This window comes from Stegostoma tigrinum, chromosome 3 (genome assembly GCF_030684315.1).
Source record: "Stegostoma tigrinum isolate sSteTig4 chromosome 3, sSteTig4.hap1, whole genome shotgun sequence".
Taxonomy (NCBI): Eukaryota; Metazoa; Chordata; class Chondrichthyes; order Orectolobiformes; family Stegostomatidae; genus Stegostoma; species Stegostoma tigrinum.
This window is the reverse complement of record NC_081356.1, coordinates 7,443,075-7,457,260: the sequence shown is the minus strand read 5'-3', so window position 1 is coordinate 7,457,260 and position 14,186 is coordinate 7,443,075.

Here is a 14,186-nt window from a genome sequence, read left to right as displayed (position 1 = left end):
TTAGAAACAAGAGCAGGACCAGGCCATCTGACCCACTAAGCCTGCTCTGCCATTCAATGAGATTATGGCTGATTTTTTTCATGGGCTCAGTTGTACTTACATGCCCACTCACCATAGCCCCCAATTCTTTCAATGTTCAAAAATCTATCTATGTTTGCCTTAAAATCATTTAATGAGGTAGTCTCAACTGCTTTACTGGGCAGGAATTCCACAGATTCACAATGCTTTGGATGAAGAAGTCCCTCTTGAACTCAGCCCTATATCTGCTCACCCTTACTTTGGGGCTATGACCCCTCATTCTAGTTTCGCCCACCAGTGGAAACAAAGGCCACATTGCACGTCCATCTGTTTTTCTCAGGTGGCGGGGTGTGATATGAGATGGGTGGAAAACCCAACGGTAACAATGTTTTGCCACATAATGCAAGGAGCGGGGTGGGATACTTCCTTTACAGGGTCCATCCTTCCATTGGAGAATACTATTCTGTGCTTTGCTCAACCTTTGGTTTCCCCATCACGATTCCCCTGTTTAATGTGCCACTCAAATCCTCTCACTGTGGTTTACCCTCCCACTCCATTATTCAGACATGTCAGCTAGGCCACAATCATACAAACCAGCCCCTCCAACCTACTGTCACTCACCTTTCCATGGGTCTTTGGTGAAGACCTTTATCAGGGACTGTTGCAGCCCCAGGCTTGTCCGTCGTTATAGTTGGCCGTACATGGACCTGGAAGCTACCAATACCTCAACTGTCTGGCAATTCAAAGAGAAACACTTTGCTTTTCATCTGAATGGGGAAAAAGAACAGGAGAAAATTGTAAAGAGCTTTTCAAGAAAGTTGTACTTTCCTTGCCCCTCATCCTGTTTCCATGTTCTATACACAGGAGGGTACAGTTGAGGTTGGTGAGGCCAATATGTATATATGGTCAGCAAGGAGTGTAGCAAGGTTTTTGATATGGCCAACAAACAAATTCTCAAAGTACAAATTGGATCCAATATTAGCTTATTAGCAGGAAGCAAAGGGGACCATTTAGTTGCTTATAGCGCTGGAAATACCTTACAATAGAGATTCCTCAAGCAGATACTAAGGTTGTCAATGGGTAACTACCCACAGTCTAAAATCCATGCTCACATTAGTTAAACACAAATTCACAGGCAACTTGCTATTGATTAGAAACTATCAATTACATATTAAATGACAGATATAACTAAGGCAGATCTTAAAATTCCTGGATGTGGGTATCACTGGCTCGGCCAGCATTTATCGCCTATTCCTTATTACCGTGGGAAGGTGATGTTGAATTGTGCTCTTGAACACTGCAGATCATTTGGTGCAGCCAGACTCACAATGCCCTGGGGGAGTGAATTCAAGGATTTTGAGCCGGAAGGAATGACGATATGTTTCGAAGTCAGGATAGTGAATGGCCTGGAGAAAAACTTACAGGTGATCATTTTCTTATGTATCTGCAGCCCTTGACTTTCAAATGGCATTGGTCATGGTTTTGAAGGACCTTTTGTGAAATCCTGTCATGCATCATGAAAATAGGTCATCAAATTCAGTCACAAAATTCTTTGCAAGTGTGTGTTCCTAAAGAATTTCAGATTATCTCTTCTGTAGTGTAACTTAAACTTCTTCTGATAACAGACCAACTCACTATTCCAAAACCCTTACCAAGATACTTAACATTTAATGATCATGGATTTTTCAGCGCACAAACATTCCACTCTGCAAGATCGTTTGACTGAGGGTAGTGAGGAGAGGGGGGAATAAGTTAAACATTTCATCTCCTGCATATCTGGGAAGTGTGTACGAGAGCACTGCAGACCACTGTTGAATATAATCTACTGAGATAAATATACCGAATATGGTAGTAAATATGCCAACAACCATTGTATTCATGGTATGTTTGATTTGTCATATAGAAAGGAATTTGGTGAAATAGTCAGCCACCAAAATGTAATTAAGCCATTGAACCTGGGAATATCAGTCACGGTCTTGCATCTTATGTTGACAGAAAGATATTCTTGATTGTTGAGGTCGATGGAGCCTATCGCCAAATTTTATTATTTAATTGGAACTTTATTAATTCCAGGCCAATCAGTACCTGGATAGATTAGACAGGAAGTAATCATCTCTCTTCACAGAGGCATCAGTGACTGGGGGCATAGATTTAAGATAAAATATGGGGTGTTTAGAGGAGATGTGAGGAAAGCCTCTATTCACCCCGAGGGTGGTGCTTGATTTTTGTTAATCTTTGTCACAAGTACTTGGGTACAGTGAAAAGTTTTGTTTTGCGTGCAGCACTGGAGGATCATACCATACAGTATATATAAGGGTAATGAAACAGAGCAAGGAATACAAAGTTACGGCTGCAGAGAAGATGTGCAAAGAGTGAGAACAACATTAGATATAAAATTTGAGAGACCCAATCCACAGCCTAATAACAAGAGGGTGCACTACACTTGTGAGCATACAATCAGGCCTGGTTGATTGTAGAACCTTCAGACCTGAAAGTAGATTTAAGAGAAAACTGTTAGTAATTTCAACAGACATAGAATTGAGTTTAAAAACAACAGAACAAATGTAAGATATGTAATAATAAGCTCTGCCGTAGAGAGCTCACAAAGAGTCACCATGCTTTGGCGCCATTGGAATCTGGAACTCACTGTGGGTAAAGGTGGCAGAGGCAGGAAGCTTCATCACATTGAAGAAGTAGTTGCGACGCCAAGACATACATAGCCGTGGGCCATGTGCTGGATATTGGGACTGGAATAGTTAGGTGGCTGCGTTTGACTAGTTCAGCATCAATGGGCTGAGGGTCCCTTTTCTAGGTTGTAGATCTTTTTGACACACATGATCGTGTGTGTCTTAAAATGTAGCTCGCAGAATCATGACTTGTTTGCCTTTAAAGTTTACAATCTTTAAGAGTCCTAGATCATCTCTGAAGGATTACAAAGAACATAGCATATTGGGGAAAACAGAGTTCACGTTTCGGGTCCATTGAGCCTTCCTCTAGTCTGAGGAGGCATCACCGGACCCAAAACGTTGACTCTGTTTTCTCCTTCAGTGATGCCGCCAGACCTGCTAAGCTTTTTCAGTAATAATGGGAACTGCAAATGCTGGAGAATGCAAGATAACAAAGTGTTAAGCTGGATGAACACAGCAGGCCAAGCAGCATCTCAGGAGCACAAAAGCTCCTGAGATGCTGCTTGGCCTGCTGTGTTCATCCAGTTTCACACTTTGTTATCTTGAGCATTTCCAGTAACTTTGTTTTTGTTCCTGATTTACAATATCCACAGTTCTTTGGGTTTTTATAACATATTGGGGAACTGTTGAATGCATCCAGCCCATTGATGTTGATCTTGAGCTTTTGAAGCTGGTCATTATCTTGCTGAATCTTTCCTGCTTAGCCACGCCCAAAATATATGAGGTTTTATTATCTTAGTTTCTACATGGAATTTGCAACTTTTCTAACTGCATCGGAGATGGTCCTGTGAGAACTCTGTTTATATTCTGCTTCTAAATCATACTCTTCAATCTCCACAAGTACAAGTTATCATCAAAAAAATGCACTTGAGAAGTTTTGGAAAAAATGAGCTGGTGATCTTTCTTCCCCATCTATGGTGTGCTCTGTGGAGCAGATCATGTTTAAAGTTGCTTAATGTTCAACAGATCTGGCAAACCCTAGTCAGGTGACAAATGGACTCAATGTTTTCATCCAGAATTTTGCAGTCACACTGGACAGATTTTTCATAAATCATGATAATATGCCAAAGTAACATTGCCATGGTCCTACCAGACCATTGGGCTGCTTTCACATTAGAGCGAGAGACAACTGGTGGTGGTTTAATCTGAAGATCAACAAGCATCAGGTGACGTGAAAGGTTGAGAAGAAAAGTGCTTCATGGTAAGTGTAGCTGGTGCAGGAGTTGAGTCCACACACTTGGCATCATTTAGCATTGGAGTCCAGCCAAATGAGCTGACCAGCTGCCACAACACAACACCCAAAAATAAATGACATGCAAGTCTTCACATACACACAGACCAGGGAGGGTGGCTCAATTAACAATACCAGCAATCCAAACTTTCTTAAAGATGCACTTGACCTAAATATATAGAGAGAGGTGCAATTTAAACGGTAAATCAAAGCAATACAAATTAAATGCATTAACATACAATATTCCATAAAATGGGAGAAGTTAAATTGACAGTTGAAAAAGTTTCAGCTGCAGAAGATTCAAACTTCAAAACTCAGTATTCCAGGATCACCAAAATTAACCACTGATGACCTTTAAAACACATGTAAATGTATTAGAAATAAACCCCAAAAAATGAGCTTTCAAACCAAAATTTTATAAAATATAAGTTAACAGATTTACAATTCTAAGTATGACAGGAGTGCTGTACATTTCTGCTGCTGTTTTCTGCCAGCTGAATCCAAGCAAAATTTCATAGCTGTCCTTAAACTATTATCCTACAGTATATGTTGTACCAAAATGAGCTCAGAACTATTGATCCACAGTGAATTCAATATCTCGTAATGTTTGCCTAGCACTTTCTCCTCCAAACAGTACTTGTATCTGCTGATATCCAATTACTGTCTGACGCATATCCGGTGTTGGTGCAGGGGAATGAGAGTTTTGAGGAGATAGCACAGAAGGCTAATAGAGATGGGAATCAAGCTGTTTGTGAGAACCTGATCAGAATAATTTTAGACCACAGTTAATTTAGTACTGGTTGCATCGTATACATAATTCTGCATAAGGTGAACCGTGCGTGTCACATATTTTAGATTAGAATGACGAAAAAGAAAACAGCCGAGATTGAAATTAGGAATAGAGACTCCTGAGATGCTGCTGGGCCAGCTGTGTTCATCGAGCCTCACATTTTATTATCTGAAATTGATTGTGTCAGTTTTGGTGAGCTTTGTGGAAGAAGTCTGACGGAGGTCCGTCACTCTGAAACTCACCTCATTAGGTATGCAGCATGCCTCTGAAAAACTGTGTGCACCAGGCCAAGTGCCACCAGCATGGATTTGCCCTTCACTGCCCTCATCGTGACAGAGGAACAAAATAAAAACAAAAGCTTCTGAGAGTCCATAGATGGCATGCTGAAAGGTTCATATACACACACATATTTCTGTTTCAAAAAATAAACAAGCTACCCAGATTCCCCATCCTTAGCATCATTCCATCTTAAAATCCAGTCTAAGGGACTGCTTACAGGGATTGTAATGAGGCCAGCTGGGTAAACCTGATAGAACAGGAGTTCCCTGATTAGGACAGTTAACCTGATCCAATCAAGGAGCCCTGGCTAACAGATATAAACAGGAGTGCCAGAGGTTCTGTTCACTCTGCAAGCTGTCTCTGTGGGAGCTAGATCAGTGCAAGGGCTCTTCATACGTAAATAAAAAGTGACTTGATGACACTACTGGTCTCCATGGAGTTATTTCAGTCTACTCTTTCCTAAATTCCCAGGGTAGCTCAATATCTTCTCATTCTTCAACTCTAGCAATCGGCATAGTTCTGTGTCAGTCTTCTGGGGAATAACGAGTCTATGTCAATGCTGTTCATCTCCTGAGAGTGACATGTTCTCCTCTAGGCTTCCTCTACTTCCTAGACATCCCTCAGAGGAGTCACAGCTGTCACTTTTTAGTTTGGAGCTTGCTCATTAGCCAATGGAGGCCAATGCATGTCTTGTGTTTTCTGGTGTATTTTTTGCTACCCAGTTTCTCTGTGCCTTCATTGCACTGCTGCAATAGTGATGATAAATTTTGCAGTGTTTTGATCCATTTGTCACAATTCCAATGAAACTATGTGCAGAATATCAGAAAGAGAGCAAGTCAGAGAGTTACAGAGATGTACAGTACAGAATCAGACCCTTTGGTCTGACTCGTCCATGCCAACTAGATATCCTAAATTAACCTAGTCCTATATGCCAGCATTTGGCCTATATTATTTGAAACCATCCTATTCATATATCCATTTGGAAGATTTTTAAATGTTGTAATTACAAATCCTTCATTAAGTGAGCTGTAAACATTTGCATCACTCACAGGTGATAGTTTAGTAAAACGCCCCATTACAGTGGGGCATGAAGAACTCAAACAGGGAGGGTCTTAGAAGGTCTCCAAGTGGACCCTTGACTTGCAGACCTTTTCTCCAACAAATGCCATATCATTCAAATACAGTACCAGATTGTGAGTGCTGAATAATGACACATACCTTGTCCTATCACACCCTACATGACCCAGGAAAGGCAGCATTACACAGAAGAGCATGGTTGCAAATATTTACAGCTCCAAGATGAGGGGAAATCAGCTCCCTGCCACTGTGCAGCCTACAAGATTTTGTATTGTTTTTATGAATTGTGGCCTGTGGGTGACAGTTTTAAAGTCAGTTATGATTACTTCTGTTACAGAGAAATGACTATTTTCAATTTGCTACGACTAATAGTACGTTCCATGTTGCTCGCAGCCAGGATTTGTATGATTCGGACGTTACATGTATTTCACACACAGGCTGACATGACTAAACTGATATCAACCTGTAAAGCACAGGTGCCTGATTAATTGTATTGCTGCTTGATAGGCCATGCATTACTATAAGTAGAGCTCTAAGTGCTCATACCGAAGAGAAGAGGCAGCCACGCTACCTATTCAGATCCTTAGGCAGCACCTTCCAAAGCTACATCATCTCATCTTTGAAATCTGTCTAAGAGAGTACTTGTAGTGACGGTGAGAGGTCAGCAAAGTGGATCTCATAGAATATGAGTGCCCTGTTTGTCAGTGTTTTCTCTGAGAGCTGGCTAAAAGGACATGCACAGCAGGTATATGGGAGCACCACCACCTGCAAGTAGCCCTTCAAGCTTGACGTCTTTGTCTGGCCGGATATTCCAAAGGTTCAGGTCAGCGGTGTCTTCGGCAATGAAGTACATCCGGTCAGGATTCCTTGAGGCAGCTTCTGCAGCGTCTTCCAGCCCAAGGCTTCAATGGCCCAGCGTTGTGGTCTGCTTCAGTAAAGTGGTTCCTTGAGGTGGCTTCTGTGGCATGATGACCCGGCCCAGAATTCCCAACAGCCTGATATTTGGTGTCTCTGATGTCGGCTTTCTGCGCCAGTGGGGGATGTGGTCCCTGTCTTTTCCTCAACCTTGGGAACCCTTGAGCCGTGAATTGAACGAAGATGCACTTTGTTTTAAGTTTTCATCTCTAACTTCTGTTATTAATATAAGTGTTGGAGGAGTGCACCTTAGCACTTTTCACTGTATTTAAAATACAAGCGACAACAAATTATTATTCTATTCTATTCTGTTCTCAGCCATTCATCATCCTGACTTTGAAATGTATCGCCATTCCTTCAGTGTATTTGAATCAAAATTCTGGAATTCCTTCCCTAAGGGCATTGTTGGTCTATTTACAGAACATGGATGGGAGGGTTCAAGAAAACAGCTAACTGTCACCTTCTCAAGGGCAACTATAGATGGACAATAAACACTGGCCCAACAAGTGATGCCCTTGTTCCAAGAGTGAATAAAAACAAATACACTCCAAGTGTGATCTCAGCCATTTCCATTGTGTATTTGTGTCCAGAAAGTAACACAGGTTGCCCTTGGCACATTGAGTTGTTGGCTCAGCTTGATAATCAAGTGAACACCCCCGAACTTCCATGTTTGCTTTCTTCTTTACACACCCATCATGTGAATTAGTACTGAAGTTCCACATGCAGACACACATCGCTTTGAATTACCACCTAACAGCCCAACATTACCCCCCTGAACCCTGGCCCACAACAACATAGCCATGCCAAACATCATGGTGCGTGGTCCCCCATTGACCCCAAAGGATTGTGACCATTGATGCCCATTGTATGTTGAGCTTTCGCCAAACACTCCCTCACAATTATCGCTCAATCTGCATCTGAGAACGCTGCCTCCAATTCCCAGAATAGACTTCTCCAACTTTCATTCCACAACAGTGGCCCCAGGTAATCCCCTTGACTTTCATTGATCTGACTCCCAGCACTGACTCTGACTCACTCTCCCAACTGAATTGAATGGGCAGCCCTGTATGAATAACTGACTGATTTCAGAGCATACTGAATCCCTGGACTGGTCGCAGTGTAATTACATGGCTATTTCACTCTGGACCACAGTGGCCCAGACCTCTTGCCACTGACAGCTCCAAGTAACAGACTGGCTGTGTCCAATCACCGATATGATATGAGAGGATGCCTTTGACTTACAATTCCTGGATCAGCCAATTGAAGACTCAGTCCCTTTTCCTGATTGAGGAATACTCCCCTCAGCCACTGTGCCATAGTCATTTGTTTGAAGCATGTGCAGTGTGTTTGCTGTGTACATTGCTGACACATGGAGCAAGATGTAGTATTAACATGGCATGATGCCATTCAGCAACATGTCCAACCTCTTGATTGATCACTGCTTTTGATCATCTCACCTAGTGACTTAAATCTTCTGATCTGGGCTGGCTTCCCTAATTCCAACAAAAAAAGTGATCCATTGGGATCGCCTAACCGGATTTCCTAAGAGAGGGACCTTCATAGCAGAAGCAGTTCAGAAAACCACGCAATGGTTTGCTGAGTGGATTTTTGCAGAAACTGAGATGCATTCTTACGAAAAAAAGTTCCCATATTCTAAATTTTGAGGTCTCAAAGTCATTTTGACAGCTACTGAACGTGTAAGTAGAAAAAGGGATGGGGTGGCAAGTGAGTGGGTGAAAGGGTAGTGAGGGTCAGGTATTGTGGGGCACTAGGCATTTCAAGGGCCAGGGGCTGGTACAAGAGGCAAGGTCGGATGGATGTTCATGGGGCTGAAGGTTTGCGGAGTCTGGATAAGCATCTTTCAGGTTATGACCAATCTCAGGCCACCTGGAGAACTGAAGATATGGGCCATCACTTCCTTACGTGGCTCAATGTTGAACTTAAATTAACGAAATGTCTAATGTCCCATAAAAACGTACATTGTTGTCATCTTCGATTATCAACTTGTTAAGCAAATTCCACGAGCAATGTTAGTTTCCAATGTTTGTATTTCTCTGCTTGACTTTGTTTTGGTTTCCATTGTGACTCTCATGTCTGTCTAAGGTTAACTATATCCTCGGGCTCAAACTGACCAATAGTCTGAGCTAACATGTTCAATAGGCAATAAACAATAAAAAAATGTCTGCACGATTTATGCAGTAAAAAGAAAATAAGTAGATTTCATAAAGGTCGCTTTTGTCTTTGTGATTTTATCAACTCTATTTAGGATTAGAATTGGGTTTTATTGTCACATGTACTCAAGTACAGGGAGAGAAGGATACAGCAAAAAGTGTACAAAATCAGAATTTCTGGTGGCATCTTTGGTACAGAGGTACCTAGGTACAAAACCTTAGGTATAAATTAGAAAAATAAAGAAATAACATTTAAAGTTCAGCATTACAGTCTTTCTAAAGCAAAGAAAGAGAGAGAAAAACAATAAAACCAGATAAAGCAGTTTGATCCCCTCTGTGCTCTACCTCGAGGCTAGGTAATCCTCACTGGGCTCTTAATGGCACTACCAAGTGGCTTGCTCTTCATAGGAACTAAAGATGTTTAAGATTAAATAAGAAATCAAAGATGTTGTTGATGGCCCACAGTGTCTCGTGGATGCCCGTTCTTGAGTTGCTAGATCTGTTTGAAGTCTGTCCTTTTTAATACAGCGATAGTGCAGTAAACGTTATATAAGGTGGCATCAGTATGAAGACTGGGCTTTATCTCCACAAGAACTCCATGTGCACTTTGGTAAGGATGAGGTCAAGTATGTTTTCCCTCTTATTAGTTCCTTCACTACCTGCCACAGATCCAGTCTAGCAGTTATTTCCTTTAGGACCCGACCTGCTCAATCAGCAGTGCTGATTCTGAGCCATTCTTGGTGGTGGACATTGAAATCCCTCACCCAGAGTACATTTTGTGCCCTTGCCATTCTCAGTACTTCCTTCAAGTCTTTGTTCAACATTGAGGAGCACTGATTCATTAGCCGAGGGAGGATGATATGTGATAATCAGCGGGAGGCTTCCTTGCTCATGTTTAACATTAAGGCATCAGAGTTCATAGTATCCAGAGTCAATGTTGAGGACTTACAGGGTAACTACCTCCTGAAAGTATACCACTGTACTGCTACTTCTGCTGGGTCTGTCCTAATTGTGGCACAGAGCATCTCCAGGGATGGTGTTGGTGGCTCTGGGACATTGTCTGTAAGGTATGATTCTGTGAATGTGATTACGTCAGGCTGTTGCTTAACTAGTCTGTGAATAGCTCGCCCCATTTTGGCATGAGCCCTCAGAGCTAGTAAGGAAGAATTTGCAGTGTTGATAGGACTGTTCCTGCCGTTGTTTTTTTTCTGGTTCTTAGGTCGATGTCAGGTGGTCCATCCAGTTTCATTCCTGGTTTGAGACTTTGTAGCAGTCAGTATAACTGAGTGGCTTGCTTGGTCATCAGTGGGCAGTTGAGAGTCAACTGCATTGTTGTGGATCTGGAGTTGCTTGTAGGCTGGACCACATGAGAATGGCAGATTTCCTTTCCTGAGGGACATTAGTGAGCCAGGTGGGGTTTTCCCCCAACAATTGGCAATGGTTTCATGGTCACTAGGTTAGAATTGTAATTCCAGATATTTATTGAACTAAAATTCTAACACCTGCCAGGGCAGAATTTGAACCTTGATCCCCAGGACATTACCTGAATTTCTGGCTTAATAGTATCCTGATAATATCACTTAGCCATCACCTTCCCTTGAATAGCATATTGGCATTTATTGCAAAAGGATTTGAATTCAGAAATAGAGATGTCTCACTGTAGTTATACAGGCCCTCGGTGACATCGCACCTGGAGAATTGCAAACAGTTTTGGTCTCCCTACCAAAGAAAGGATATACTTACCATAGAGAGAGTGCAGTGAAGGCTCACTCTGCTGATACTGGGGATGGCAGGTCTATCTCTGAGGAGTTATTGCTTTGATTTGTTCTGTGTACAGAAAAGACCAGAAGAATGAATAAAAGATAATGGGAACTGCAGATGCTGGAGAATCTGAGATAGCAAAATGTGAAGCTGGATGAACACAGCAGGCCAAGCAGCATCTTAGGAGCACAAAAGCTGACGTTTCGGGCCTAGGCCCTTCATCTGATGAAGGGTCTAGGACAGAAATGTCAGCTTTTGTGCTCCTGAGATGTTGCTGGGCCTGCTGTGTTCATCCAGCCACACATTTTATTATCTTGGATTCTCCAGCGTCTGCAGTTCCCATTATCACTCACTCAATATTGGCTTATTTTGGGTTTAGGTACAGTGGACTACAAGTCATAGGCTGTAGTGTTGGTAACTGATTACGTTGTTCCAGATTTCTGCTGAGACAGGTCACTTTGGGAGAGCTTTGAAAATGGCTACATCACTCAGATTGAGATCCAGCCTCCATTTCTGTCAGATCCATTTTTTGAAAATAGATGTAAGGAGATAGGTTGTGAATTGCAAAGGCAGGAAATCCAATCTCAGCAGAGCCATTTGGTATGATTGAGTGTGAACAGACTGAACTTTCATTGTCCCAAAATCTTTAACCTCCAGTGTGGGGAGCAGGATTGAATGGAGGAGAGATAAGAGCTGATGACAGGTTATTTTATGGTCTGTTTAAATGCCATAGTCTGAAGTTATTTAAATCACTAACCTTTAAAATTAGAAAAAACGTATGTTGATTTCACTTAGTATAAAACAGAACAGAAACCTACTGCTGGGGTACATTTGTTGGCAGATCATCTGGTGCAGTTTAGAAAAAGAAACATCTACTTATGCAATTTCAAGGACTCTACCGTTTAGATTTTATGCTGTTTACTATTAGGTAGAGCCCATTATGAATGTTTGGCTGAGTTTCAAAAGGTCTAGAACTAATTAAATTTATAATTTGAAGAATTTATTAGAGGGCTCGCTATCTTTGATGCGGTGAATAAAATATATGGTTTCTTTTACAGCAGATTGATCACTTGGGATGATTTACATGACTTTGAATGAGTTTAAAGAACAAGAATGTTTTTCAGTAGAAAAAGACAACTCTATGAAATTGTTAGAGTTTCATTGCTATTCTCGCAATGCCAAATAAAATTAATCCTGATGCCTGCCCATAGCACATACTGGTTGCAGAGGATACATGCGGGCCTTTGAGATGGTATGGATGTATGAGGGGGGTTAGGAGTATTTTGAAGAGGCATACAAGTGGCGTAGGGAAATGTGCAGGAGATTGAGGAAGCTTGAGTGAATTGAGCCATGAGGGTTTGATCATTTTGCATTCTTCACAAGAGCTGGGCCAATGTCCCAGTAAATGGAACTGAGTGATCATGCCTGCCGGCCTCACCATCCAACCACCTCAGGAAATATTGTGGTTGGTGCCCATTTAAATAAGTGAGATCAGAAAATTTGCAAGTTTTCTAACTCCTAGCTAATCTTTCCTCCTCCTCAGTGAAAATGTGGCCCAATGTTATTGCTACACCCACTTAAACCAGGCAGATGCACTTTTATCATCATGGTACATTACCTGTGATTGTTAACGGCCTCTTTTGTAGATCCATCTGTGAAAATAGGCAGCAAAAATATAACTTCAATCGAAACTATTTTTCTTTCTTTCTTCTGACATCTTATCCATTTTAATGCTGAAACATTTTTAATTTGTGCGTGCTGATGTTACATAGGGTGCAGTATGCAACAAAATTGTGTCAGGCATGCAGCATTCCCATTTTTGATTACAGTACTGTTAATACTGTAGTAATATCTTGTGACAATTTATCCCATTAAGAAAATAGACAATAGTGTTCATCAAGTTTTCATTTGAAAGGAGCACTGACATTATGCCCAAAATGGAAAACAAGTCTAAACGAGCAGCGCTGGTTAAATATGAAGCTCCTGACTCGACTCTTGATTTTTACTGTGGAACCTTTTTGAAGAAATGTGAATTTTGTCTTAGATTCAGCTCCAGATACTGCAGCCTGTAAATGAGACAGACTGAAACTCTGTCTGTTCCATTAGTACATTGCCAAGGCGATAATCTTTAATTTGCACAAAGTAGTGCCTTACTTTTGTTGTATTCAGGAAAACGGCATATTCATGTGATAAATCCAAAACTTAATATCTACCACAAAATATGCAATCACTCAGTGGAAAGGGGGATTGACTTCTCATTTGCTGTAATGCTCTTTTCATCAGACACTGCCAACATTTTTAAATTCTTCTTTAGCATGCAGCTAACACATTTCAATTAACAATGTAATTAACAATGACAAAAAGAAGGAGCTAATTATAAGGCTCCCTTCAGTAAAAGAAAGAGGGATATTGTTGCCTTTAAAGAACAAACAAGTTAGTAGCAATATCGAATACTCATATAAGCTTAAAAGGGGGGAGTGTATGAAATGGTCAGAATGAACAAATGCTGTGCAATTCAAAAGTGTTTTGAGTCTTTGAGGTGTTGGATATGTCACCTGAGACTGCATTTAATTGTTGATTGGTATTCCCAGCAATGGTGAAGTTTGTACATTTCTGAGTGAATAATAGTGTCCTCAATTTATCTCTGGGTGTTGAATTCCAGGATATTGAGAGACAAAGAGAAAGGGAGAGAGCTATTAAGTCCTTGCTGTTACTGATAGCTGCTGTTGAAATAGGGTTCATTTGTGGATTCCTGAGACTGGTTCCAATTATGGTCCAATCTGGATATTCCACAGATAACCTTTCAAAGTCAATTATACAAGTGTGAATTAAATTAGGAGAAACAATTTTTTTAAACAAAACTAGAAATTGCTGGAAAAACATTACAAGTCTGGCAACATCTGTAAAGAGAAAGCAGAGTTAACATTTCAAGACCAGTGTCATTTCTTGAGAACAAATTTCTTATACTGACTCAGTTGTCTAGCTTTAGTGCCTTTGTAAAAAATGATAATTTCAGTGCAGATAGTTTTGTGTATTCTACACATATCTTCTGGTCTTGCATCACTTCTGTGATCAGGTATTCATGGTAATCATTTTAAGTTATAGATAGCACGTTATGGAGCTGGAGGAACATAGCAGACCAGGCAGAACCAGAGGAACAGGAAGGTTGACATTTCAGGTCAGGGCCCTCCTGGCACAAAACATCAACTTTCCTGCTGCTCTTGTGCTGCCTGGTCTGCTGTGTTCCTTCATGTCCA